The sequence below is a fragment of the Mustela nivalis genome (assembly GCF_964662115.1).
Source record: "Mustela nivalis genome assembly, chromosome: 4".
NCBI lineage: Eukaryota > Metazoa > Chordata > Mammalia > Carnivora > Mustelidae > Mustela > Mustela nivalis.
Window position 1 is genome coordinate 22,054,138 of NC_139023.1, and position 26,804 is coordinate 22,080,941.

Genomic DNA, 26,804 nt, shown 5'->3' on the forward strand with positions numbered 1-26,804 from the left:
AACCGAGGTTTGCTGGAGGGGAAGTGGGTGGGGGATGGGCCAAATGGGTGATGGGCATTAAGGAGGGCACTTGTTTGGATGGGCCCTGGGTGTTGTATATGTGATGAATCACTGGATTCTGTTCCTGAAACCAGAGCTGCACTATATGTTAACTAATCGGAATTGAAAGAAAAAAGGAAAGAAGGAGGAAAGGAGGAAGGAAGGAAGGAAGGAATCTAGTCTTATAAACACATTAATTAATTAATTAATTAAATAAAACAAAACCAAAAAAATGGGGGCTCATTTTCATCATCCTTCATTGAGTGCTTATGTCGCTATAGCAGATATTTTTTTAAAGATTTATTTATTTATTTATTTGACAGACAGAGATCACAAGTAGGCAAGGAGGTAGGCAGAGGGAGAGAGGAGGAAGCAGGCTCCCTGCTGAGCAGAGAGCCCGATGTGGGACTCTATCCCAGGACCCTGGGATCATGTCCTGAGCCGAAGGCAGAGGCTTTAACCCATTGAGCCACCCAGGTGCCCCTGTAGCAGATATTTTGATGGGTTGTCTCATTTTATTTTTTTGTGTGTGTTGTTGTTAGTGACTTTATTTTATTTTTTAATTATTTTTTATTATTACGTTCAATGGTTGTCTCATTTTATACTTACAAGCAACCAAAATAACATAACTATTCTTACTCTATAGATGAGGAAACAGAAGCTCACAAGGGTTAAGTAACTTGTCCAAGATCATGCAGTTAGTTAGTGATCTGAGCTGGGATTTGAAACCAGGAAATTTGATTCCAACTTGCCTGAAATTAAACAAACTCTTCCACACCTCCCCTCAAGATGCAAGTCCCATTTCTCCACGTTATGATTCTAGCTCTTCCTCCACCCCAGCCCTCTTTTCCCATGGGTGCTCTTTATCATTAACTTTACACCTAAATAAAAATGGCTGGAAGGCAGAGTACACAGCACCCCCAGTACTGAACATAAACCTAGACTCAATTCTCATAATTCAGACCAGACGAGACACACCTAGATTTGAACATCTTGGTACTGACCAGAAACCACCTCTGGTGGAGGGCAAGGCCCCTCCGGTGGAAGCATATGCTCCAGCCCCAGCTCTGCCTCAGGCCCACAGCCCAGCTGACCTTGGACAAATTTCCAGCTTCTCTAAGACCCACCTATTTAAAACATGAGGATAATCCTTCCTGCCCTGCATTTTTCCTGGACTAGTTTCTGTGAAGACTGCCTATCGGACACTATAAATGAAAGCACTCTGAATATCCTGTTGTACTCTCTGCCTGAGATGAGACAGCGTTGGGATCCAATGACTCTTATTTAGGCAGTGGAGGTGGATTGCTTTCATTTACTTATCTTCTGTATCTGATAAAAAGAAGCAAGAAAGAAAGCCTCCTTTCGAAGAGAGAGAGACAGAGACAGAAAAAGAGAATAAGAGACAGAAAGGAGAAAGGGAACAGAGAGAGGCAATGAGACAGGGAGGGAGAAACATAGCCTGCGACAGAATCACAGCCAAAGAGACAGAGGGCTGAAGATAGAGACAGAGAGAGGACTCAAAGCTAAGACAAGGTTTCATGTCTATTTCTTTAGACGCTACAAGCAAATTGCCTCCAAGATTGGGCACAAACCTAATTTTAATAACTTAAATTCTTTCTGTCCCCAACTGGTTAACATTGAATTTCCTCCTCTTTATTGGCCTTCTACTGCACGACAGTACTCAACCCACATCAACTAATACACGTAATAATACACGTGTATTATGTGTAACTAATACACGTAAGCGTGTATCAGGTTGGAGTAGGGTCCTGTTTGGAAAAGCCATATTGCCAAGTGAAGAAGCATTTCAGTTGCCCCTGACTTGTGACTCGGCATTTTCCCACCTGGGTCTCCCAGAACGTTCCCTGCTCAGCATCTTACTCTCACTGCTCTTACCAGCCCCTGGGCAAAAATGTGCTGGCCAGCTTGGGGTTCACTAAATGCAGCTGGACTGCCCCAGGACTGCACCTGACCTCTGGCCAGGTCTTCACATGAAGTCCTTGAAGACTATCAACCTGTCACAGTCTCAAGAATGATAAGCCTACTTCTCAAGGAGGACAGTAATGTTCCCTTATACTTTAAAGGTAAAAGGTAGAAAAAATAATAATAAAAGTAAAAGGTAGAACCCACATTTGTGGTGGGAACATTAGTCCTTGAGCCCAAGTCCTAAGAGCCTGACGACCGACTCTTCCAGAAATCTAGCTCCTGGTTATCGTATAGATAAGCTCAAAGACTGCTCATTTAGGCACCCTCTCCTTGTCCTTTACTGATAGCCTTTTTCCTTCCCAGATGGAAGTGAAGAGCTACGTGCCTTATATTTGTCTCTTGCATCACAGTTTCCCTTTCACACACATATGATCCCCTCAGCCTCCTGAAGTGATAATAAAGATAAGAAAGGTAAGTCTCAGAGCAGGTAGTTTGCTAATTAATACTCATGGAGCATCTGCTATATGCCAGGTACTATCCGAGGCCATTACACAAGCTACCTCATGTAAACCTCCAATCCCAGCAGCAAGAAAGTTATTACTTGCCCCTGACTCAGATTCAAGAGGCTGAGTGGCTCAAGTATAGGCATGTTGCATTCAGAGGGCTTTGGCTGGGCCAGACACCTTTGACTCCACATTTAGGCATCACAGCAGATTCCTTACATTTACCCCTTCAAGATTTCAGAGGTAGATTTATTTTTGAAGGGGAAAAAAATCTCACAGTGGGTAGATCAGTTTTGTCCTGGCCAATAACAGCTTGAAAAACAAAGTTCTGAAACCCACCATTTGTGTACCGTGAACAATTCTTCTGACTTGCCACTTCCCCTCCCTGTGCACTCAATAAAATGGAAGTGCTTGCTACTTAAAGAAGAGGTTTCTAAGAAATCCAAAACCTCACTTGTAGTGGTATCCTTACTACAAGTGTCTTGAACAATGAAAATTGCTTTCCTAAGTGAAACTAGACTCGAGTGGTTTGTTCTGCCCTGTTATAGTCGTCCAGTCAGTAGAAGTGTTTGTGTGATTTTTTTCAAAGTTCTGAAAACAACCCGAGGAGATAATAAAATACCATCCTCTTTATTGAAGTCTGAGATTCCCTAAAGCTGAAGACTGCAAATTGTGGTGTTTGATTGCCCTAAATGAAAATGTTGGAAGATAAAGAATCCCCTTGGCTCTAACCTTCAAGGAGCAAACCACACCCAGAGGCAAGGAAACACAGCCAGTCTAATACACGCTCCCTCTGCTAAATTCCATATTCTGCAAAAATTCGCTCTTCTACCTAACTACATTAGTGCAGAAGGCAATCAATATGAAAATGCCAGGTTCATCCTAAGGGATCCGGACAGCTGAACAAAATCTCGAAACAGTTTCAGTACCAAAATTTAAATGGCTGACCCCTTATTCTCTGTGTAGCACCCTCTGTGTGGCATAAAATACTCATGCATTCTTGGTTTTCAAAGTGAAAGCTTTTCCTAATGAACCATGGATTATGTTGTTATAGTCTTATGTGAGACAAGGCCTTTGTAACCAATTGGGAGGACCATCCAACCAGAAAGGCTTTGTTTTAGGAACCTTCGAGAAGGACTGTTTTGTTCTATGGCACCCTCTAAATAAGACCATCACTTCTCCACAACAACCATATATACCAGTGACTCTAGATGTACTCTTCTTCCTATTAAGTGATTCACTGTTTATGTTTCAGGTTGATTATAAGAAAGTGCTCCATACTTTCTGAGAGCACATTGAAGGAAAGCCACTACCTAAAAATCGTAACAAATCGAATGCCTCATTACTCCCATTGCCCTTCCTGTCACTGCTACAGAACACCCTGAGAAAAAATGGTAAATGAGAAAAGACTGCTTGACACTTAATGCAGACACCAAATTTGAGGAATAAGTCATGGTGAGCAGGGAGGATTTGATTGGGACTTTATTTAGAAAATGGAAGTATGCATTGAGAGAATATGCATATTATATTTATATTTAACAGAAGATAGGTTCTAAACACCTTTAAACACTAAGTCTTAATGTGGAGGAGTTTTTCCATGTATGTTCCCCCAAAAAAGAACTGAATGACAACACAATTTAAGATCCATCACTTCCCCTTTGACTTTTATAGAATGATCATAGAGGGTTATTTTTATAAAAATATTCAAAGCTTTCTTCAGTGTTCTCAGGGGCCTCTATTTTCCTTTGATATTTATATCGTTCTTTTGAGGCATTTTTCTAGTTATTATGGCTATGTAACAGATCACCCCCAAAAATTAGTGGCTTAAAATAACAACACCCACCTTGTTAATACATTCTCCCTCCGCTAAATTCCACATGCAGCAAAAATTCTCTCTTCTATCTAGAAGCAGCTCAGTACCAAAACTTAAATGGTTGACTTCTTAATAAGCAATCTGAGCAAGGCACAGTGGGGACAGCTTGTCACTGCTCTACTTGTCATCAGCTGGAACAGTCAAAGACTGGGGGCTAGGATCAGCTGTCAGCCTGCCAGTCATATGTCTGGCACCTGGTCTGGGAAGACTCAGCTGAAAGCCAAAACAGCAAGGACTCCTCGGGCTTCTTCCTCTCTCTCACGGGTCTCACCACATGGTTTATCCGACATAATGGCTTCAGGAGGCTGGATTTTACACAAGGCACCTCAGGGCCCCTGAGAGAGAAGGCTGAAGCCATATCAGTCTTTATGACCTAAGCTGGGAAGTCACACAGAATCACTGTTCTGTCATATACTTCTGTTCCTTAGAAGCAAACCTCTAAAGCCAGCCTATTTTCAAGAGAGGAATTAAGGTCTGCCTTTCATGAAGGGGGTGTCAAAGAATTTGTGGACATGTCTTAAAATGACCCAAAGTGTCTATCATGTCATTATCTTTGTTGATTTCCTCTTCTGGTTGTTGACGGATTCAACTCTGCCAGATCTATTTGTCATTGGCTCTGTGTAAATTTGGTGTCAGGTCCATGAGGAATGGGATTTCAATCTCTTTTATTCAGGGCTAGGGTCCGATACCTAGTACCTGCTACATGGGAGGTGTCCAAAAAATATTTGTTGAATTAATGACTGACTCAACAGTTACCCAATATTAATTTAGTCACCTCATGAAATCCTGCATCCTTTGTATGATGTGCAACTTTACTTTGCAACTAGTCTTCCTTGTCATTTTATTGTATTGTCTGAAGTTAAGAACTTGAGGCAATCAGCAAGAGACTGTTTCAAAAAATGTTGATGAGCAGAGATAAAAGCTAATACTACCCAAAGATATTGAAATGGGGATTAATATTGTAAGTGGTTACTTCATTTTACAGGGGAACATAAGGAACTCTGTTCCCCACATGAAAGCTCATAATTGTAAGAGCCCAGATAATGGAAGACTTCAATAATAAGGACTCTCAGAATACCTTTCAGCAAACCAAAATCTCTCATCTCTTCAGGCTTTCCAGTTGTAGAAGGGCAATACCTCCCAAGTTTTAGCTTCTTGATGATTTTAAAATGTAGAATTTTAGACCAGGGTCAAAGATATAGATGGGCAGATATTTATTATCTATAATAACAAAGTTATAATTAACACTAGTCAGCATCAAGTTTCCTGATTTCAAACTACATTTCAATGTTATAGCAATCATAATAGGATGTTGTTAGCATAAAAACAGACACATAGCTCAATGGAACAGAAAACAAAGCTCAGAAATTAACCCACACATATACAGCCAATTAATTTACAATAAAAAACCCAAGAATATACAATGGGAAAGGAGAGCCTCTTTATAAAATGGTATTGGGAAAATAGGAGAGACAAGTGCAATAGGATGCAACTAGACCACTATCTAAACCATAAATAAAAATCAACTCAAAATAGATTAAAGATTGGAATGTAAGACTTGAAACCATAAAACTTCTAGTAGAAAACACTGGTAGTAAGCTCTTTGACACTGGTCTTGGTGATGATTTTTTGGATCTGACACCAAAAGTAATGGCAACAAACACAAAAATTTGTTGGACTACATCAAACTAAAAAGCTTCTGCACAGCAAAGGAAACCATCATCAAAATGAAAAGGCAATCTACCAAATTAGAGAAAATATTCACAAATCATATATCTAATAAGGGGTGATTTTCCAAAATATATAAAGAACTCATATAACTCAAAAGCAAAAAAAAAAAAAAAAAAAAAAATGGGCAGAGAATCTGAATAGACATTTTTCCAAAGACATACAGATAAACCAGCAGACACATGAAAATATGCTAAACATCACTAATCATAAGGGAAATGCAAATCAAAACCATAATAAGGTATCACTTCCTACCACTCAGAATGGTTACTATCAAAAAGACAAGAAATAGCAAGTGTTGGTAAGGATGTGGAGAAAAAGGGAACCTTTGTGCTCTATTGGTAGGAATGTAAATTGATGCAGCCATTATGGAAAGCAGAATGGAGGCTCCTCAAAATAATAAAAATAGTGGCTCAGTGGGTTAAAGCCTCTGCTTTTGGCTCAGGTCATGATCTCAGGGTCCTGGGATAGAGTCCCGCATTGGGCTCTCTGCTCAGCGGGGAGCCTGCTTCCCCTTCTCTCTCTGCCTGCCTCTCTGCCTACTTGTGATCTCTGTCTGTCAAATAAATAAATAAAATATTAAAAATAAATAAATAAAATAAAAATTAAAAAAATTTAAAAAATAGAATTACCACATTACCCAGCAATTCCACCTCTGGGATTTTACCCAAAGAAAATGAAAACACAAATTCAAAAAGATCCCCCACATACACTGCAGGGATCAAAAAGATCCTTCACATTCACAATAGCCCAGACATGGAAACAACCTACATGTCCATTTATGGATAAATGAACAAAGAAGATGTAGTGTTTGTGTATGTGTGTGGTACTATTCTTTTAAAAAGAATGAAATCTTGCCATTTGAGACAACATGGATGCACTTGGAAGGCATTATGCCAAGTGAAATAAGTCAAGCAGAGAAAGATAAGTACCATATGATCTCATTTACATGTGGAACCAAGTTCATGGATACAGAGAAGAGATTATGGTTACGTGGAGTGGGGTGAAGGGAGAAACGGGGTGAAGAGGGTTAAAAGGTACACATTTCCAATTATAAAATGAGTAGCCATGGGGATGTAATGTATAGCACAGCGACTACAGTTAATAATACTAAACTGCCTACTTGCAATATGGATCTGAAATAAAATATGGATAGCAGATCCTGAAAATCCTCATTACGAGAAAAAAAAAAATTTTAACTATGCATGGAAATAGATGTTAACTTGACTTACATTTTAGATGTAAAATGGATCATTTGCAATATATACAAATATCAAGTTATTACATTGTACACATAAAACTAATAAAGGGTTATGTCAGTTATACCTCAACAAAAAAAGGCTTAAAAATAATTTAAAAATTCAGATGACGTTTAAAATAGCTATCTAATTATCATTTACTATGCATCAGGAATTGTGCTTTCCACGTATTATCTCATGTAATCTTTACAGCAAACCTTTGAAATAGATGTTATTATTTCCTTTCTTGCAATGCTTAAATAAATTACACTTTCCTCTGGTAGTATGATGGAAACAGGACCAAACTCAAGACTAACAGCAGAGGGGTGCCTGGGTGGCTCAGTGGGTTAAGCCTCTGCCTTTGGCTCAGGTCATGATCTCAGGGTCCTGGGATCGAGCCACATATCGGGCTCTCTGCTCAGCGGGGAACCTGCTTTCCTCCCTCTCTCTGCCTGCCTCTCTGCCTACCTGTGATCTCTGTCTGTCAAATAAATAAGTAAAATCTTTAAAAAAAAAAAAAAAAAAAAAAAAAGACTAACAGCAGAGCCCATGCTGCTAACAGCCATACCTTCTCACCTCCCATTATTGCGGTGCAGAATGACTACATTAGGCCTGGCTATGAGACTAGTCCTACTGGGACAAGGAACCCTAGTAAGGATCTGTCTCAGGTCTCAGCAAAGGACATTAAAATACCAGAAGGACTAGAATGACCCAGTTATAACCCAGCTGCATAAATAGCTTTCTACAGATGCTGCCACATATCCTCCTCTCTGCTGGTTTCTGGGCACTTTCTGAATAACTCTAATTCAAAACTCCCTCTTTCCAATTAAACAGAGCACATTTTTTTCCCTGATAACTAAGTCATTGCTTCCACCCTATCTTAAGATTACACGGAATAAGAGTCTCACCCATTTTTAAGTAGTATGTTCAGAAAACCATATTTTTAAAAGCAACCTAAAAATTAGAAGATAACAAGGACCTTTGTCCCTAAAGCTGATCTACAGAGACTCAAAATAGTTTACAGACACTATCAAATTCACAGCCACAACAAAGGTAGCCTTATCCTCTCCATTTTGCTTAATGGAGAAACTGAAGTAAGGAAATTATGTGACTTAGGCACTGTACAGAGATGATTCTTTTGACCCTGTTACAGGAGCTGGCTGGAAGGAGCCTGAGCGGGAGGGAGACTAGCCGTGGTGTAGACCAGTTTTCAAGCAACTTCGTGAAACATGGCTCCATACCCTGGCGATAAAAGGGTAGCAGATGGTACCTGCTTTACTGATTAGGATTTTGTGAAAGATTTCCTTTTCACAAAGGTACTGACCTCTAACAATGTGATAAAACCACCGACCTGGAGATATTTAGGGTATGCCACGTTTCACAAATAAACATTTAGTATTATTCGATGGCTATTCTGCAAGTCCAAAAGCAATCGCTCACAGCAAACCCTGAGCTCCTCTGAGCTATGCCCAACACATTACAGCTTTTATTAACATTTCATCATTTTGCCAATGAGAGCATTGACGCTTAGGAAAGTAACTTGCCTATGATCATCAAGCCGGCAAGTGGTGGAGCCAGGATGAAGCCAAGCAGTTTAAGCTCCTTTATTCAGGGGCTCCGAGCGCGGGCTCCCGTGGTGCCAATCTGACGTCTGCCAAGGTACGAGGCTGCAGCAAAACGCTCCGTTCCAGCGCCCTAGGGGCACCCGGCCCTCCCAGCAGGGCCTGTGCAGCGGCCTGAAGTCCGAGTCCAAGTACAGCCTCAGGGCATTGCGCTCGCTCGCGCTCCCTCTCTCTCTCTCTCTCTCTGACTCAGTCCGAGGGCCAGCACTCTGCAGCGGGGCACCTGACCTCCTCACCCAAGCCCCTCAGCCCGGGAACGTTCTCTTGTGAACGCCCTTGGTGCCGCTCCCGGGCCTGGTCCGGTAGGTAGAATGAAGTAATTCCCCCAGGAAGGGAAGCAGGACCTGGCTGAGGCCTTTGGGGTGTTCACCCGGCTTAGGCTAGGTGCAGAGCGGAGAAGGAAGGCCAAGTCCAAACACTGGGGCGGGGAGAGGATGGGCTCGGACGCGGTGACCGAGAGGGGCGTGAGGAACGCCGGCAAAGAGCAGGCCCCGGACGCCATCTCCTCCAGGTGGGCTGATCTCGCGAGATCTGGGGAGTGGTCCGGGGCTGCCCCGAGGACCCCGGGATGAGAAACACACCGAATGCCAGAGGCTCCTTCCTTCCTTCTTCAGACAGTCAGTATGGATTGGGGGGTCCTGCCACTTTTCAGGTAAACCCCCATCCTGACGGACACCTCCCCACTCAGCACACACCCCCCCCCCAAGCCCTGTCAGAGCCGCAGGGCTGCCCTGGCTCACCCCAGGGGCTCGTTTGGGCGTGTGGGTTGTGCTGCGGCCCACGGGAGGCGCTGGGGCGGGACCGCCAGGGGTGTGGCGTGTCCGTGAACTGCGCTCGCTCGGCGGCCCGGCCGAGGTCGAGGGTGTCTGGAACGCGGGAGGCAGGGAAGCAGGGCCTAGAAACCAGCCTCTGCTACTGGCCAAGGACGCAGCAACTCCAAAAGGCCCAGGCTGCGTAGCAGTCTGCTACTCAGCCCGTAACCCAATGAATGCCCTCACCCACCCCTGAAGCTCCTGTCAGAGAAAGAACTAGCAGCTTATACTCCGAACGAAGACTGCAGAACAAAAGCAAGGTGTTCTAGAGCAAAAAATCTGAAAGGCCTTTGTCCTGAGTTTCTGGGAGGGAGCCTGAGTTCTGGGAATTTCCGGAGTGATCGAAGTGTCACTCGTGCCTGGGTAATGAAGCCCCAGGAAAAACTGGACACAGACTAGCTCTTGGGTGAGCTTTCCTGGCTGGCAGTACTCTGTGTGGATTGTTACACATCTAATTGCTGAGAGATTGATGCATCCTGACTTCACCAGGAAAGGACACCTCGTGCTTTGAGTCTCTTCTTTTGTCTGGTTCTGCTTGGGCTGACCTCTTTGCTGTAATGTAATGGTAATTGTAAGTATGCCACTTTCTTGTGTTCTGTGAGTCATTCTAGCAGATTATCCCAAATTGGAGGAAACCCGCAGATTTGTAGCCAATTGGGCATAAATCAGCATGGCCTGGGACCTCCCCTTGCCCCCAGACTGGGTGGTGTGTACTGTCTTGTGGAGGACTGTGCCCTTAATCTGTAAGTTTGGCCTAAGTCTGGGTGGCTAGCATCAGGAGTCATTGCTCAAAGCTATGTGGAATATCCTGTATTCATGTTACTTGCCTAAAATTGATCTTCAGGGTTCAGAGCTGACCGTCATGTGGCTGTCACAAGCAACGGTTCTCTAAAGGCTGTAGGTTCCATGCCCATGTTTCATTATCCCACTTAACTAGGTGATCTTAACTTGAACACACCAGAGCCAGGGTTTATTCACGGCAATGATGAACCACAACGGCTCTAAGACTTTGACCAGAGGGGAATTTCTGCTCATTGGCTCTTACATTTTTACTCTTTTTGACCATCGCTGTGTCAGAATCTAAGATTTTGGGGTGCCTGGGTCAATCAGTTGGTTAAGCCTCTGACTCAGTTTCCATTCAGGTCATCATCTCAGGGTCAAGATCAAGTCCCACATGGGCTTGATGAAGTCCAACTTCATGAAGCCAACTTCAGATTCTCTCTCCCTCCATCTTCCCCTCTCCATCTCATGTACACACACTCAAGTCTCTCTCTCTCTCTCAAAAAAAACAAAAAAAAACAGAAAACACTAAGATTTTGTTCCTCATTAAAAGATAAAAGATCAGTATCTGAGTGCACCTAAAATTCTTTTGCACTGTGCTTCAGACCTCCAACTAGCTATAAGTCTGGACACAGACTTTAAAAACACTAAATAAGTGGGGAACCTGGGTGGCTTAGTCAGTTAGGCAGCTGCCTTTGGCTCAGGTTATGATCTCAGGGTCCTGGGATGGAGCCCCGCATTAGGCTCTCTGCTCAGTCAGTGGTGAGTCTGCTTCTCCCTCTGTGATCTCTATCTTTCTGTCTCTCAAAGAAATGTGAAAAATCTTTTTTAAAAAACCACTAAATAAGTATATTTATAAGATTACAGATAAAACATAATTTAGCTTGATCAGTGATTTAATGTGGATTTGAATTAGCAAAGGAAAGGGAATAGAATCTTAGAATCATAGGATTTATATTACTCTTACAAAGAACTAAGTAGCAAATTTGGGAGCTATAAAAAGTCTTTGAGATAATCTAGTGAAAAACCTTCATTTTGGGTGTTAACTAGACTTACTGTGCTGATCACTCCACAATATATACAAATATCAAATCATTATGTAGTATATCCAAAACTAATAGAATGTTATATGTCAAGTATATCTCAATTTTTTAAAAAAAATTTTTGTGGGTGAGGAAATTAAGGCCCAGAAAGGTTACAGTGAAATGTCTTTCCCTAAGTTACAAACTGTTATATCTGAAGACAGTATTTCCTTGGAATGTATTTTATTTTTAGAAATCATACTTGTTAAAATTCTCTTTTTAAAATTCTCTTTTCCAAAGCAGAAAATCTGAACCATCAATGTGATATCTTATTCACAACATAGTTTGAAAATGTCACCATTACTAATAGAATGACCTTACCTTTATGTCATGACTTACTGCAGGAATGTTCCAGGTTTTTGGAAAGAAAGGTCCCAGTTTTTATTTTCATGGAAGCTATCTTTCTAGGAGAGTAAGAAAATGAGAATCAGGTATCCTAGATCCTCTCTAGAGCTACACAAAGTTTCCATTGTTTTTCTTTTTTTCTGGATTATTCCCAACTCTTCAGTTATAAAATTGGATGACATAAAATGTGGCTTGTTTTCAAAATAGATGTATTCCTAAAAGAGAGTCTGGGCCACAATCTTAATCCAACAAGGCACTATGGTATTTAACGAAATCCTAATGTGAATCCTTTTGTAAAACCAAAAGGAAAATTATTTTCTAATGTGAATAAGCTCACCACAATTTTTCTGTTTTGTAAATTCAGATTTCTGTACATAGACATTTCCTTTAAATGAGATTCCCCTGTATTACATATTCTCCATTATTTATTCTGGGATATGTGAAAAGGGCAAATAAATGTGGCAGAGTGTTTGGATAGTCTCAGAAAGAGTCACCTGATTTAGGTAAAGCAGACAAAATTACAAAGGTTTATTTCCTTTATCCTGAACTAGGAAGGCTGTTTTTCAAGATCCAGTCAGTACATAGTGCAGCAAATAGCTCACAAATGTTTAATACATGATCAACTGCACCTCACAATTTCACCCAAACACCCAATGTATTATTCCAGTAGGCTATGAGAGACAAGCATCAATCAACATTCAGGGTACCTCATCCTTTCTCAAGGTGAAAGAACTAAAACAACTGTATTATCTGTATGACAATCTCTCCTGTTTTATTTGGAGCTGCGTTCCACTCTGACCATCAGAGAAGCAATGACATAGTTTTAGTGCTGCTCTTATTAAATATTATTACTGTGGTGCAAGCTTGACGGTCGAGAGAGGAGAAAAAGGAGGCAGCTTCATTGCCCAAAGGAGATCCAGTAATCAGATGGTCTGCAGCCTGAAGAGGACATCAATCTTCTGAATCCAATTCTGACTACACACTTTAGCAGTGACTGTATAGTCTCAGTATAAAATGATGATGATATTAAGGCAATTGCTAACCTAAAAAGTGTGTGTTTAAGAAAGAGAACAAAAGGGAGGGCTCCAGAGATTCAGAGCACTGTTAAGAATACTAATTGATATTTTTAAAAAACAGTGCTGAGGAAATACACTACACTGGTCACTGGACTTTTTTTTCCATTGTAGTCCTTTGTCTTCTTTATCTTTTTTATGTTTTTTTGTGGGTATTTTTAAGATTTATTTATTTATTTGAGAGAGAGGGAGAGAGAAAAAAGGAGCCCGTGCACAAGAGTGGGGGAGGCACAGAGGGAGAGAGAATCTCAAGCATGCTTGACTCACCCCACTGGGTGTAGAGCTTGATCCCACAACCCAGAGATCATGACCTGAGTTGAAACCAAGAGTCAGTCGCTTAACTGACTGAGCCACCTAGGTGCCCCCTGTGGGGTATTTTTGGTTTTGTTTTTTGTTTGTTCTTTTTAAAGATTTTATTTATTTATTTGACAGACAGAGATCTACAAGGAGGCAGAGAGGCAGGGAGAGAGAGAGAGGAGGAAGCAGGCTCGCGGCTGAGCAGAGAGCCAGATGCGGGGCTTGATTCCAGGACCCTGGGATCATGACCCAAGCTGAAGGCAGAGGCTTTAACCCACTGAGCCACCCAGGCGCCCCCTGTGGGGATTTTTTTGATGCCACTCTAACATCCAACCTATTCCTTTCCTGGTTTTAAAGAATACCTATCTCCCTGAGCATGGTCTTAGAGGGTTCCCACAAACTGCCACAGAGGAAGCTACAGAGACTGAATCCTTCCTTTCTCCAATCCCTAGCAGGCAATGCTAGCACATAATCAAGGCTCAGTCTGTCAGATGCTCTCACTCACCTGAATTTTGAGCAAGTGAAGCAAAGATAAAGGGTTGGTTAAAGGTACTCACAGCAGCAACATGACCACACAGAGGCATGACCAGATTCTCTTGTTTCTTGACTCTCTGATTCTTGTTCATTTTCCAAACATGATCTCCCAACCCCCAGTATGCCCCTTTTTTGCATTAGAGTGAGAGTTGTTCTCAGTTACTTGCAACCCAAAGCATCATAACTGATACAGATCAGTATCAGGCCCAGAATGGGGGACATCCTGTGGGGGGAAAAATATATATGCTTTCCCAAAAAACTCATTATAATGTAATGTTCCTATCTTATATCTTATGTCTCATATCTCTACTATGAAAAAGACATACAGAAAATGAATACTCCTTCTCTTGTATTTTTATTATTGCCACTGTATTTGTGAGACATTTTTCTTTTGTTACCTATTCTTCTGGTTGGGTGAATCCCCAAGAGTAACTAGGGAAATGGAATGATTGGTAACATGGCAGAGTTCTTTCAATAATCCCAGCTCTGTAAATGAGCATAAGAGATACACCTTAGGACTGAAGTAGGAACATAGTAAGAAATACAGCAGGGGATGCAAAGTTTTGAAGACAGAAGAAAAGTAGGCTTGGCTTACACTGGCCGGAAGCTGAACTGGGGTGAAGAGCCTCTCAGGATGGATCCTTCCACCATGGAAGCTCCAGAGCCTTAAGAGAAAGCAAGCCCAGCCACTGCTCTAGCTCAGTGAGTAAAGAAGTTAGGTGTCACTGCAAATGGAGAGTATGTAAACCAGGAGAAGTGAGATCAGAGCACCAGATAACCTGTGTTCCAGGCAGGAATCGTGGAACTACTGAGAGAAAGCCTTCCACCTTCAAGCGAGACTTGCCTGGGAAGCAGAGAGACAGTACAGATGAAGGAGAGCTTAGCCAGAGCCAGAGGGAATGACCTTGAGGCTCATATGCACAATTAAAAGCTCAGAAGTAAGTCTGAGCAATGCCAACAAGGAACTATCTGCCTTGCTTCAGATAATCTGTGCTCTGAAAAAAGCATCTCCATCTATGTTGTATATATTCTTTGGGTGCATGTTTATAGGTGTTTGGAGATTAGTACTGATAGTTTTTCCCATTGTTCTCTTAATTATTTCCCTCATCTTTGCTGAATCAAGACCAAAAGATCCCTGGGAGAACTACCATACTCAATCTGACCTTCAAATAAACGAATACTAAGAAGTCTCTAAAAAGAAGATGAGAGGGGGCACCGGGGTGGCTCAATCAGTTAGGCAACTGTCTTTGGCTCAGGTCATGATTCTGGAGTCCCAGGATCAAGTCCTGCATTGGGCTCCCTGCTCAGTGGGGAGTCTGCTTCTGCCTCTGACCCTCCCCCATCTTGCACTCACTGGCTCTCTCTCTCTCCCACTCTTCCAAATAAATAAATAAAATCTTTTTAAAAATTAAAAAATTTAAAAAACAAAACAAAAAGATAAGGTAAACTCTGATCATCAATAATTGCTGACTCTCCAAGCCAGAGAACACACACAGGCACACATACATAAGTACACACACACTTGCGCATATGCAAACCAGGAAGTCTGGCTAGAGCAGTCCTCACTGAAGCCAAATTATGCACATGAAAATTAAGCCCACAGAAAGCCTAAGTCATTGCCACCTGTCCATAGTAAGTATACAAAAACTGTAAGTGCCAATGGTCCTTTAAGAACTCACCTTCAGGGTGATTCATCTGCAAAGACCACTGAAGGGGTTCACCTCTGCAAGAGTATAGACTATTAAATAAAGTCCCCTGCTGAGGGTTTGGAGCATCCTGACTAGAAACATAGGACCTAGAGTCAGCCAGACCTGAGGATGCCACCCAGCTGGATAACCTCTGCAAGTCACTTAAACCTAGTTTTGTCATCTGCAGGTAATAACAGCCACTTTGTAGGGCTATTTAAGATTACATGTTACATGTGTTGTGGACTGCATGTTTGTGTCTCAAAAAAAATCCATATGTTGAAATCCTAATTCCTAGTTTGATGACATAAAGACATGGGCCTTTTAGGATGTAATGAGATTTACACGAGGTCATGACAGTGGAGCACCCATCATGAGATTACCTTATAAGGTCATCTTAAGAGGACACCTTATGAAAGAGAAAGAGACTAGGGCTCACTGTCTCTATGATGTGAGGATACAATGAGGAGACAACTCTCTGCAAACCAGGAAGAAGATCCTCACCAGACGTTGGGTCCGCTGACACTGATCTTGAACCTCCCAACTTCCAGTATGTGAAAAATAAACTTCAGTTTAAGCCACCCAATATCTGGTATCTCGTTACAGCAGCCTGAATTGGCTAAGACAGAATATGGAGCTTTTTGCATATTCCTTAGTATACAGCTGATGTTCAGAAAAATATGTGAATAAGAATATAGATAAATAAAAATAAATAGATGAAGCCACTGACTTCATCTAAGTCTGGGATTTCAGTGAAGTTCAGAAACGATCTGACTTACACCACTAACCTCATTCCACCAGGAAAATAGCTGCAAAGATGAAGGAGGGTGGACATACTTTTTAAATATACTTATTTGCAGTTTTTATTTTGAAGAAGTGGAAGCAACAGCTGCCACCATCCCCATGACAGGCCAGGCAGTTGACAAGTATTGGTGGAACCTGCAGAAGGCTCTGTTAGGGGAACGGTGACTCTCCAGCCGGCTTCATGTGGGAAATCAGGAGGACAGATTTTCTTAGGCAATGTTCTCATTCATTCCGGTTTCTGCTTGGCTAGAAAGAGTACATAAGCTGTTTGTCTCAAATGAACGCTCCAGTAGATAAAATACCAAAAGGGGTTTTGGGAAACATAACAAAATAAGAATTGCCACACTGGTTTAGACCAACTGTCTGACAATAGTACCAGGAGACATTTTGTAGGAAAGAGTTGCAACTTCCTCCATATTCGTGGCTTTGCAAGCTTAGAAACCACTCCTAAAAGTCCTTAAATTCCTACCAATGCGCTATCACCCACAACTTTATTTACACTCTCCTTGAGTTATTAGCATTGCCAACTAATACTGTGTATGTGGCAATGAGTTTATTTATTTAACCAACTTTCATTCCTATGTTTTGTTCCCCTTGAATGCAGCCTTGATTCACTGCACAACCTGAAGCATGTCCCCAAGATGATTCTGTCTTAATATCTCCATCTATAAAATGGAAAAGTAATAGTGGCTCCTTATTGAGGTCACAAATAAAAGGAAGAGATTCCTAGAGCTACATTTTTCTCTGCTGTGAGCTCTACAAAGGAAGAAAGGGACTTCAAACCAGACACTTGAGTTCCATTTTCTGAGCTAATTCCTATTAATCCTACAAGAATCAAATAGTACAATAATGGAAGAAAGAAATATTAGAAAGGAAACAGACAAAATCTTGGAATCAGGTTAAACTGTAACCCCCTGAACCAACAAAAATGTGTGTGCCCACCCACAATTCAGGTATCAGAATTATAATACTGGATTATAATACTACAGAATCTATATGGCTCTACAAAATGGTCACTTATAAATAAAAATGTTTGGTGACAGTAAGAAGAGAAACAGCACTTTTTTTTCCATTCAAGCCAGAGAAAACCCAAAGACAAATAGTGCTGAATTATCAAAGTAGGAAAAATCAGTAACAGACTATGTATATACCTAAATCATGCAGGTCACATTGGAATTTGACAAGAAATTTTTATTGTCCTATATCATATTGGCTCCAGACATGAGTTACTTTAATCACATTTCATATCTTATAGGAGTAATAATTAGAGTGAAGATTTGGAGAGAAGATTTGATATTTTCTATTCAGGAGGAGGAACTGTGATAAAGTACAATTATGAAGAAGTTAACATGGCAGGCAGGACAGAGTGAGCGATTAAATGACACAGTGGTCTCTCCCTTTCTTCCTTATTAAAAGCAAAAGAAATTTTTAATAAAGTAATATAGTCAGTTAGGAAGCCCAAATGAGTCCAGTGTGAAACATTTGTATGTAACTAAGTCATCTTACTTTCTTTGGAATTGAATTTAGAATTTATTGAGAAAATAATAATTAAAAGTAAATACCCTCTAAATAATTTATTACAATCTTATGATATGCACATTTGTTAACTATGTAAAGAGGCAAAATTTTGCTGCTAGAACAACATATATTATAGCTAAGGTAGTTTTATTTGTTAAAATGCTGAAAAATGTTTTTAATTAAGTGATATTAATATAAGTGCAAATAGAATTCTTTAGGGCTGCTGCTTCTTATAAAGAGGTCTTAAATATTAAATGAAGGAAAATGCAAACTACCTTAGTTTGTCCATCTTAAAAATGAAAGTTGTATGACCTTGTATCAAGGGAATGCAGTGTAGATTAATTAGCTAATTAGATCTTTGTTATATCCAGTGTTATGAAAGGCAAAATGTGCCTGTGGCCCTGGTTCAAGCCAACCTTTTTATCTAAAACACCAAGTCATTTAAGTCAACACAAGGGACTGTCACCAGATCAGAGCAAACAAACAAACCATAATTAAAGGTGTGGTTTAGTGCCTAGAGAACAGGGCAATTTGCCCCTTTCTAGTTCTGTGGCCTTGTCAAGTTACTTGACCCCTCGGGACTCACTTTCGTAATCAGTAAAATGACTGGGGTTGACCTGTAAGGAGTTTTTCAGCGTTAAAATTCTCTGACACTCTATTTTTATATATAAGAGAAGCAAACAAATCACTCTTCACTTCAGAGAAAGGGGCTGATTTGTTGTAGAGGATGGAACCACATCATGCGTCATTCCACGCGAGTTGGAACCACATCATGCGTCATCCCACACAGGCCCAAGGACGAGCCAAGTATCCCGAAGTCCTCCCACCTCCCACTACTCAAGTGCCTTCCTCTTGCCCAGCCACTAATAGACCCAGGGAGCACAGGAAGATCCTTAGAGTGTGAAAACTTGGTGACAAATTCGTTCAATCTCTAGCAAAGCAGGTATCTACACATCCCTTCTCATCAGTTTCTTCTTGACCTCTGTAACTCCCTTGCAAGTCTGTTTTACCAATAACTGAGTTGTCCCTTTGGTTTTTTTTTTTTTTTAAGATTTTATTTATTTATCGGGGGGGGGGGGGAGCAAGCACAGGCAGACAGAATGGCAGGCAGAGGCAGAGGGAGAAGCAGGCTCCCTGCCGAACAAGGAGCCCGATGTGGGACTCAATCCCAGGACGCTGGGATCATGACCTGAGCCAAAGGCACCTGCTTAACCAACTGAGCCACCCAGGCATCCCCCCTTTGTTTAGACTATGCAAAATGCTTCCTCCTTTCTTCACTCACACAAAAAACATTTTAGGTTATTCTCATTCTTCCCACTCGTCGTTTATTCATATATTCACTGAACTAGCATTTACTAAGCAACTACTATGGGCAGCAGTCTTCACTAGGCCTTGATCTCCTTGTATAGTGAAGCCAGTGTGTTGCTTTGTGGTGGGTTTCTTCCATGGGGTTAGACTGTCTGGGTTCAGATCTCAGCTCTCCCACTCTCTGTGTTGTCATGAACAAGTGTCTTAACTTCTCTGTGCCTCAGTGTTCTCATTATTGTTAATAATAGGAGCCACTTCGTAAAGTTTAGTGAAGAAGTAAGTCAATCTGTGGTTAGTGCCTCGAAAAGGACATGTTAAGACCTGACAAGCACTAGATAAATGTTAGTTTTTATTATTATCCTGGAACTATCTGAATTAGGCAGAAATCAGCAGCCCCATGACTGAGCTCCTGATGACATTTGACACAGTGCCTTCTATATAAAACATGATATTTCATGGCTGTGGAGTTGTTTGTCCACTTCAAAGGGCCATGGGGAATGGATTTGAGGAGCATTTGTCACTGACAAGGATTAGTGAAGCAAGCAGAGTTGCTACCTCAGAGAGCTCAGGGCAATGACAGCCACTTTGTCCAAGCCTGAGCAGTAGCAAAAGGATGGCAGTAGCCCAGAGAAAAGACCCCAATAAGGAAGCATTGCCAGGCAAATGCAGGATGACCTGAAGATTTGCTCTAGCTACCCCTTTTTAAAGATACTTAAGTGCATGTTGCATATTTATTAGAAAGGAACCATTTGCCGTGCCTGGACATTAATAGTAGTGGTAGTGATTGTAATTGTTATAACAGTGGTAGTAATAGCAATAACGGTAGTATTTGAAATAAGAGTGATGGTAGCAGAGTTAGTCAGTAGTAATAGTAGTAAGAATAACTGTGATAATAGAAATAATCATAGCACGAGTAGAATAGTAATCACAGTGGTGTCCACAACAATGATATGTCAGTAATCATGGCAGTGGTAATGGCAGTGATAGGGCACAGGGAAGATCAGGGATGTAATCTGGATGGCAACAGTGGTGGGAGTAAGTTCAGAGCAGCAGTAGGAGCGATGGTGTAGCAGTCATGGAAGCGGTGGTGACCATCGCAGCACTTGTAGCAGCAGGGGTAGTTGCAGGGGTGGGTGCAGCAAAGTCACAGCGACACTGTTTTTTAGCACTGTTCAGAGCACTTTATACTTATCAACTCAATTTGCATAAACACCCTGTGAAGTAGGGCTCATTAGAAATGTTGGTTTTACAATAGTGCCTATAACATTTTGAATTATGTCAGTTCTAACTGATACCAAACTTGGATATGCTAGTTCCAGTGACATCTCACTAAGACTGTGGTCCTCCCATCTCCAGTCCTCCAGATCCCACTCACCGAAGCCCCCAACTCCCACTGACGTAAGCTGAAGCCCCAGAGCCTCTGTGCCTATGTTGTTGCTTCCCGTAGGAAAGACATCTGTGATGCTTGCTTGCTTTCAATAAAGGTGTCACTCTTGGCTTAAAAAAGTGGGAGAAAACTGTTGCCCTCTGATGGTGGGCAAGTTATAAAGTGGTTGCCTAGAGTATTAGAAGGAAAAGTGGGAAAGAAGCCCCTCACCTCCCTCTTGCCATCACACCTCCTCAATGCCAGAAGGAGACCTGTCCTTGACTTTCTGTCACAACCTGCCTTCACGCAACTCATTCTTTCTCTTTGATGAATTAAAGTGTCTCTAAAATGACCATTTGAAGTAGTGATTAAGAGTCAGATGAACTGGTGTGCAAATGTCAGACCTCTCCCTAACTGTGTGGCTTTCTTAGACTCAGTTTCTTCCTCTGTAAAATGAGGATAATTATTACCTCCTAGAACTGACCCTGCACTTGGCACATGTTAAGCCTTCATGACCATTACCCACTACTATCACTGAGGTTATTGCCATTATTCTTCCTTCAAACCATCAAACCTATTATTGTTGTGAATAAATATCCAAGTAACTCCTGCCCGCCCCCCGCAGATCTTCTTTCACTGTGTTACCCAAAATAACTCAGAAAATGAAACTTCAGGTCTATAGTGTCAGAGAATCATCCAGACCTCCATTCCTCAGACACCATATTAGCCTCCCATTGCTGCCGTAACAAATGGTCACAAACTTAATGGCTTTAAAACAATACAAAGTTATTATTTTCCTATAGTTCTGAAAGTTAGAAGTCTAAAGGGGGCTGTCAGGAGGCTGTAGGGGAAAAAATGCTTCTTGTTCTTTATAGCTTCCAGACGTCTCCCACAGTCCTTGGTTCATGACCTCCCATCACTTCAGTCTCTGCCTCCATCGTCACATCTCCTTTGACTCTTCCACCTTCCTCTTTCCCTTACAAAGACCTTTGTGATTATATTGGGTCCATCCAGATAATAAGGGTAATGTTATCAACTCAAGATCCTTAATCATCTGCAAAGTCTCTTTTGCCAAATAAGGTAACTTACAGTTTCCAGAGGTTAGAACATGGATACTTAGGGTGACCATTATTCTGCCCAACACAGATGTCCTGAAGAACTAGCTATAGAAAACACAGATGTCTGAGTGGCCCATTCAGTGTTTAAATATTCATTTCTGATCTTCTGTCCTCCCCTAATCTTCAGCACACTATCCAACTTCTTTGAGGGTCAGTTTCCACATGTGTCAAACACGAATGTCTGCATTGCATGTATCAAAGTATTTGGGGAATAACGAATGTACTTGGGTTGTAAAATGCTTAGCAAATTTTAGAACAAAATGCCACATAAAAATAAAGAAGTAATAATTTAACTGTCTCGCAGTTCGATGAATAGACTCAAACTGCTTTGAGATCTTCGGTAAAAGACACTCTTCCAATGCCATGTATATGTTGGTGTTTTTGCCTTTGTCCTCGCTGCCAGCCATATATCAAAAGCATACTTTCATTTATTTTTCCTGTTTCAGATAAACAAATCTTCTGTGCCAGTGGTTTTGCTGAGTATCTTCTCCCCTCAAGCCTTGCAGGGGTAGAAATGTAGCTTGTTTTCTTCCCTGGGTGTTCTGTGGGTGGTGGACATGGACGCGTTAGGCTTTTTGTCTCCGTTTGTTCTCAAGCTACAGCTTTTGCTGCCTCTGACTTCGTTTTTGCTGTGTAGTTATGAGTTTGCCACCTCTCTTTTGAGCCTCACCAAGAGCCGGTCTGGCCTGATCTGTTTCTTTCTAGTTTTACTGTTTCCAAGGGAAATGGAGTCGATATGGCTGTTCACCTGCTGAGTTAGGAGTTCGCCCTCATACACACACCCTGTTATTTTATTCTAGTTCCAGGGACCATGCCTCAATAGCACTTCCAAGGACACTTACACGAAAATGAAGTAGCCACTGTGTGTCCTTCACACAATTCCTTATGCATTGCCTTTGCTTCCTGTAGGGCAGGGATATATACCAACTACACCCAGGAAGGAGGTACAGATGACTCTACTTTTTGAAGTTGACCTTCCCCAGAAACCAGGACCTACAGAGAAGCAAACTTCTATTTGCTTTTAAAAAGAAGAAGAGGGACGCCTGGGTGGCTCAGTGGGTTAAAACCTCTGCCTTCAGCTCAGGTCATGATCCCAGGGTCTTGGGATCGAGCCCCACATTGGGCTCTCTGCTCAGCAGGGAGCCTGCTTCCTCCTCTCTCTCTCTGCCTGCCTCTCTGCCTACTTGTGATTTCTGTCTGTCAAATAAATAAATAATTTTTTTTAAAAAAAGAAAGAAAAATAAAGAAATCAACACTTGCATCACATTTTTTAACATCTAAAAAGACATGACTGTGTTTAGATAATGTGATGTTCCTGTGTAACTCCTCAGGAAAAAATAGTTATGTGGATGTATCAGCCCCATTCAGATATTTAAGAGAGAAGAAATTTAATATAGGGAAAGAGTGACAGTGCTGTTAAAAATGCTGGCTAAGGGAAAGGAGGCGTTATCTAGAGGTCAGTAACTCGGGAAGTTGCCGTTGCCCCTATAGCTGGAGGAACAAAGGGGTGAATATGGTGCTACCCGAAGTCCACCACTACGCACTCGCTGTCCCTGTTGGAAATGGTGGATCTGCCCTTGTATTAGTTATCTATTGCTATTATATAACAAATTACCTCAAAATGTCATGAAACAACAAACATTTACTACTTCCTACCCTAATTGCTCTTTCAGAACCCCTCCTGGGCCTCCTCAATGAATCAGCTGATGCCCCCATGGTGTCTGCTCTACATGTAAAGCCCTACTCACCCCTCCTCACTGGAACTTCTCATCTAGACTTGCTTTCTCAAACTGTACTCCAGGTTCCCATCTCTCCTGCCTCTTTACCTTTTCCCTTCCTTCGAAGCTTAGCTATCCTATATTCCCTGCCCATGCCTCCTCAGAGCTTTTTTGTTGCTGGTCAGCACTGGATGATAATAGGAAGCTTTGAGATTTATTCAATTCAACAAAATCTGTCATGTGGATGCGGTGTTTCAGGCATTATGCTAGGGCGAGGGATACAAAGACGAAAAAGAAATAGTTCCTGCCCTTGAAGAGTATGCAGTTATATCAGGGACACCGATGTCTATAAAACAAAGTGATAAGTGCTACAATACAGGTACATTCTGGCAGATTGATTGACAAACCATACAGATCTGTCCTCAGTTGACTTCAGGTTATCTGCATCCTTGATTCTTGCTGGGGAAAAAAATGCAACCTTGAATTCTCAGTCATATAATCCTTATCAAATAAACTTACAATAAATAATTTATGGAGGCTTGCCTAAAAGACAAACAGCTCATCTATTACTTTAGATATCCTAAATTTTACTGTTCATGTACACAGAAGCATAATTCAGGGATTTTTTAATCTATAAAAAACTAAAATAACATGATCCATGGCCTTGTTTTCCTACCTCAGGAAAACTGCTTTTACTCAGTTATATGTTGATGTCTCCTCATCTGCCTAGATCAAACAACATTTAAATACTGCTGAATGAAATTAAATATGTACCCAATGTAGGAATGTTGAGAGTATCTTCCTCTACATCCCTATTTTTTTTTAAGATTTTTTTTTTTTATATTTGAGAGAGAAAGGGAGAGAGCATGAATTGGGGGGTGGGGGTCAGAGGGAGAAGCAGACCCCTGCCCAATGTGGGGCTCGATCCCAGGACTCTGGAATCATGACCTGAGCTGAAGGCAGATGCTTAACCCACTGAGCCACCCAGGTGCCCCCGTTTCCATTTTCTAAGGACCCCACAGAGAAGTTTTTCTCAGATCTCAGATTCAGGAAGAATGTTCTGAGAACACCTAATTTGTTTTTGTCTTATGGATATAGCAGTATCTTACAAGTCACTGGGTCTCCATTCTTGCTGTAGCTGCTGGAAGCGAAGATCAAATTATAGTGCTCCTCTAACAACTACGTGAGAGTGGGTGATGGGCACTTGTTTTGCTGCCCTTATTTCCTCTTGACCCCAAATCCTCCTTTATCCTTTTGTAGGGATGTCAGTAAGATAGCTCAAATTCTCCATAAAATGGGGAGGTTTATGTTGATTACAAAAAAATCATGCAGGTGTGTCTATATGTTCTATTTGGGAGGAAGCATTAAGAAAATCATAGAAATTATATTTGATCTGAGTCTTGGAAAATCATGACCCTTCTCCAGCCTGAGAATATCTTCCCAAGTCAGGAGAATAGCAGAAGCAGAGACTTGTAAGCATAAAAATCCACATGGGCTTATGAGACCAGATCCAGAGGAAGGGAAGGATCTAACACTGATATGTTTGTTTTCCTAATCCTACACTATCCCCCCCCCCCCCGCCAGTTAAAAGAATAGTAACCTATTAAAATGTAACTTTACATTGATGAGCCCTTAAGAAGTGACTCTAATAATAGCAGTTTCTTTTTTTTTTTTAAGATTTTTATTTATTTATTTGACAGACAGAGATCACAAGCAGGCAGAGAGGCAGGCAGAGAGAGAAGGGAAGCAGGCTTCTTGCTGAGCAGAGAGCCCACTTTGGAGCTCCATCCCAGGACTCTGGGATCATGACCTGACCTGAAGGCAGAGGCTTTAACCCACTGAGCCACCCAGGCGCCCCATAATAACAGTTTCTATCAGGAGAAATAAGTAGCGTTTTATCAAGTAAGCATTTTTCTGTTTACCTGATTAACAAGGCCTTCCCACTCTGTCTGCGGGTTGGCTAAGTTAGATGCTAGGCCACCAAGAACAATAGCTGTCACAGGCCTCTGCCAGTGAGGGTATGGCCAGGGTAAAACCGGAGCACTCATCCCTCAAAGCCCCGTTCATCGTCCTGCACTCCTGCAAAGCCATCTCCTGGCCTGGCTAAGCCTGCAGTAAGGGGAAAAGGGCAATGTGGGGGTATGAGCAAACCTCACATATAAGGGGAGATACTTATATGGTACCCACAGGAACGGAGCAATATACCTCTCCCTGGCTGCTCCTCATTTTCCTCTTCTGATTTGGACATCTGAAATCGGATCTTTTTACCTGATCTCATTATTCTAAAATCACACTGCCTATCTTGACAATCTGTGATATTCATTGATTTTTCCAATCTGCAAACCATCTATATACATCACCAAAGACTCCCAGTAGCTAGAGATAACTTTAAAAATGAGTCATTCACCAGGCTCTAGGCAGGAAATTAAGATTTGTAATGTTGAGATATGAGTAATTTTAGGTACCTTTCATTACTTTGATTTCTTTTTTCTGGTAAATATTACAATTATTTAAGCAGCTGAGAACGTCATGCTAAAATGTCAGTAAGTACAGTAACAAGTCTAGCTCCTAAGTGAGTCCCTACCAAGGCATCATGCAAACAATAATTTGCTGGAATCACACATGAAAAACATAAGGCTATTTGAGGATTTGGGGTGATTTCTAGTCTGGAAATTGACCTATTTGAGAAGAAAGAACCATCTCCAGGAAGGAATTAACAGAGCAGTGGGTTTTGTTATTGGTTAAGTAAATCTCCAAGGTTTTTAAGTGTTGCTTTTTATAAATACCAAAGGAGAAAAATTGGGTAACCTTGATTGTAGTTTTACTATTTAGCTTTAATGGAGACCTTAGGCCAGCCTGGAGCCCAAAATGAGGGAAAGTCTCATGTGGGAGACCACACAGTGTAGTCAAAAGCAAACCTGCCTCTTATGCCTAAAGAGTAGTATCAACCTGAACAAACATCTTTCTGAATGCAAGCACTCCGCTAACCTGAAAGCCTGAAAGGCATCGGTAGCAAAAGGGATATATGGGAAACTAAATGTCCTCGATGCGCCAGCAAGAAACAGTGAAACGGCTCTCCTCGAATACAAATGAAAAGAAACCCTGCCATGAGAGTTCTAGCCCCAGATGCCCATATACACTTCACTCTTACTAATCCCGCCTCACACCTAGGCCTGACTTCCCCACCCACCACACATTTATACAGCCATCACCTGTGTCACGGCATGTGCTAAACACTCAGTAAATTGTCTCCAGATGGCCTTTAGACTTTGTCTTCCTTTACACATTTGCATGTGCAAGTTAGATCTTTGTAGATTATCCCATGTGCCTGAGATCCATGCAGTTCTCACCAGGCAAATAGCTGTGTATAGCCATTGTCTAGACTTGCCCCAGATGCCTTAGGCTGAGACTATGAGTACTAGAACATTTATTTTT

At 41.5% G+C, this 26,804-nt stretch overlaps 1 long non-coding RNA gene across 1 annotated transcript in view; it reads right to left on the reverse strand.

Annotated features, from left to right (window-relative positions):
• The window catches only part of LOC309863627, a 186,299-nt gene extending 181,642 nt beyond the window's left edge, over nt 1-4,657 (reverse strand). Inside the window, exon 1 of the long non-coding RNA XR_014311158.1 lies at nt 4,312-4,657. This is a non-coding gene — a long non-coding RNA (uncharacterized lncRNA). The remainder of the gene's footprint in view (nt 1-4,311) is intronic.
• Between the last annotated feature and the right edge of the window lie 22,147 nt (nt 4,658-26,804).